Raw genomic sequence first — 3,650 nt, 5'->3', positions numbered from 1 at the left:
TTCCCTAAGAATAGCAAATGAATTATCTGTATTTCGTTTTACTGCTGCATTAACAATTAGAGGTATTACTTTAAAATATGATAGCAAATTATGTAGAATCTTTCATCAAAGGGGATCAAAGTATTTTGCATATTAATTAAATCTCAAAATAAGACTCTGAGCTAAGCTTTATTATAGAAGATAGTGAGTTCTAGGGATTCATACGGGTGAGAGGAAATTAGGACACCTGGTGATTTACTGCCCATGACTTGCTGCCTAACCTTGTACAAGCTCTTCAGATCCTCTGTGCCTCGGTTTCTCTGTCTGTAGGAGAAGGATAGTTATATTTAACTTTGTTTTCAAAGGCTGAAAAAAAAAAATCCTCTGGCAAAAGTGATGCCTGATGGTTTATGTGGCAATTACAGTGCCAGGGCGTTACACGTAGGTAGATAGAGAGATGAGCTGACAGACGTATCCAGTGGAGTCCTACAGCTGCTCTGTCTGCCAGGCAATTTCCCACTGTGTGAGAGGGCTACCTTAGAGGTGCCACCAACACTCCTTCCCCCTTTCTCTTTCAAATGCTCCTGAAGGCAGAACGGAGGGCTCTGCCCCAGGCCACCTAAGCAGCACTCACTGTCACAGCCCTGAGCACCTCATAGGCTTGGGAAGCTGTCACTTTTACCGAGACTTTCTAAGATATCATCTACTGTTTCTATTTGACAGTTCAATGCAGTCTAAGGATGAGATTGTCAAGGTTTTCAGGGGCTATCAACAGGAATTAGGTAACAAATCTCCTTTAAAATTTCATTTGACAGTGATCTACTGATCCAGGCTTCATTCATGCTGCCTTGCTAGTGCTCTATGTGCTCGAGAAACGTTCCCTTCTAGGAGAGATCAGAGGGGCAAGTCCTGCTCATTTCTTAGTGTAGCTGGGACAAAGCAATTCATGGGGAATAGATCTAGAATCAATCTCTAGCATTAATGTAATGAAAAGTCATCCCATTTTACAACACTGATTATCAGCAGCTTATGAAAAAAAGAATCAACACCAAATGCCTTGAACAAAAGTTATTTTCATTTGTACATTATCTAAACAAGTCGTGTAGAATGATAAATGCACCTATGACTAAACCTGAACAGCTCAATGTCGTGAGACCAATGATAAAATTATGAAAATCAGCAAAAGAAAGTCAGCCCGAGAGTCAGAAAGGATGGGCCAAGCAGCATTTGTTTCTTCCTTATCAAATGTGTGAAGAATAAACGAAAACAAACATTCAGTCCAACCTCAGGTGAGTATACACACACACAACCTCCTGTGATTAGACAGGAGTATATTCTAATCCCAAATTAGGGCAAATACCAACTTCCATTTGCTTTTTAGCAGATGAAGAAATATTTTTGAGTCGTACCTGAGTGCACTGAGATGTGTTGAATTTAGTTTGCTCTCACACACCAGGGTTATAGGTCCATGTGTTGGGGGAACGTCTGTCCTGCTATTGCCAAAGCTTATTTATCTTGTTTAATGACTTACTGGAATTAAACTTGGTGACCCCTGCAATGCAAAGAAGGAATTCCTGTAGACATGCCAGTGCACTGAGACGCTTTTTGTTCTTCTCTTAGAAACCAGAATGGCCCGTACCGCACCTGGGATGAAGTGGAGTGCAGCTGGTCCCATTTTACTGGAGAGAAACGGAGCCGGCGGAAGCTGAATGACTGGAGGAGAGCAGTGGTCTGGGGTGAGACCAGCCTTTTTGCAACCAAACCAGTGCTCCCCCCCCAGGGCTGCCCTTCCTCTTTTCTGCTTAAAGCAGTGTGGCATTGCCAGCAACAAGGCCAAAAGAAAAGCCACAAACATCGCTGCGGCCTCACTTCAGTTACATTTGGCAATTGGCAGAAAGCCACTTCCGCAAACAACAGTTGTGCATAGTTTGGGGCAGGCGCTTTCTGCAATCTTCATGAAGAATCCCTTCGTAAAGTGCTCTTGCAGAGTCCCAGTCCCTACTGGAAGCAAAGGAGATATATTCAGTGACCCCATCTATTACTAGCATGATGTGACAGGGACCTCTCCCCCTCTTGTCTCATCCTCATGCAAACAAGGCACAGCATGACGGGCAAAACTAAAAGCCTCCAGGCTTCTGGGTTGCCACTGCCACCACTGTCAGCACTTGACAGAGCTGTTCTGAGATTTGGCTTGCTAATGTCCAAGAAGTTGAGATGAGAACGATTATGGAAATCAGAGACAGAAGTCTGGGACAAATGGTCCTGGATTGCTTCTTATGGTGCATGTTCTCATCTGCAGTCCTTTGTAATTGCAAAAAATGGTGCCTTGCAGATACCTTGAAGAGACTGGAGACAGACATATGCATCTCATCATCAGGAAGTCTGTCTTGGTAGTCAGCCAAGATCCAAGGGGAGCGTGCATTATTTATTATTATCATCATCACCGCCACTAACCTCATTTCCCTAGAGATTTGACTCCAGTATAAATGCATGAAGCCATACCCTGGGGCTGTTACTCCATTTTTGTTAACCATACTGTCATACAAGCCCCCTCGATCTTCTCTGGGAACTTTCTGCATAAGGAATGGGTTACATACTGACTAAAGTCCTCCAGACACTGCTCTATCTTTTTTATTGCAAGCTGCACTTGAAAGCCATACGATAGGAAAGCAAAAAACTAGATATACTGCAAAATGTCTGCAGAGACTGACTGACTACCTGGCTCCCCGCAGACATCAACTTTATTGGAGAAAAGCAGAACAGCAGAAAATCAATAGCAACAAGCAAAAATTGTTTATTTGTGCCAACACTGAATTATGAACCCTGAGCTTTTTGCACATTGCATGTGCAGGAACATGATGTGGACAGCACTATGCTGCAACAGGAAGCAAAAGATAAGACTTGGTGAACCATCAGCTCTTCCTGAGCACCGGCCCGTCACTATGTTTTTGTTTATGTTATGCTTTACGAAGTAGAGGTTACCAATACAAATAATCTTTTTTGGCAACTTTAGCCTTTCTTTTATTTCACAAACTGTTTTAAGCTATTGCCAATACATCTTTTATTTCTAAATACTTGCCTAATTTTTAGCAAGAGGCATGTATACAAATGCTACACCATCTGCAGTTTGTGGTGTACAGTCACAACATAGAATGTCTGTCCCTTGACTGGATGACAAAGAGAAATAAATAAAAAAATGAAAAAACGATGTGCTAGTCATAATTAGTAGGCATTTCAGAACATATTTCTGGAGAAGTTATCTGTCCTAAAGATTCGTACACCTTCCTTATAATTGTCAGATGACTATGCAAATATTAGCAGTGACATGACAACAAATGACATTACCCACATATGGAAATGAAGCAAAATCTATATTTACGAACACTTCATTTTCATTATTCATCTAAGCCTAATCACAAACACTGGGAAATATCACTGTAAAACCCGGTGAGTGCTTGTTTTTTCTGTTTTTCTAAACTGAAAATCAGGGGGCTGTTTCCTTATTCTGACAGCATACTGAATTTAGCATACACCGCTCTCATCCAGGGCAGCTGAACTGAAACGTCTGAGTTTCTGGGGCACTGATGCTTGACAGCACAGAAAGCGATGCCCCATTAGGAGCATGGCGAGATCCTCTGCACTGCTCACTGAAAGGAACAGAAGCCGGCACA

Source organism: Pygoscelis adeliae, unplaced genomic scaffold, assembly GCF_000699105.1.
Source record: "Pygoscelis adeliae isolate BGI_AS28 unplaced genomic scaffold, ASM69910v1 Scaffold42, whole genome shotgun sequence".
Lineage (NCBI taxonomy): Eukaryota > Metazoa > Chordata > Aves > Sphenisciformes > Spheniscidae > Pygoscelis > Pygoscelis adeliae.
Note: the sequence above shows the minus strand (reverse complement) of the source record.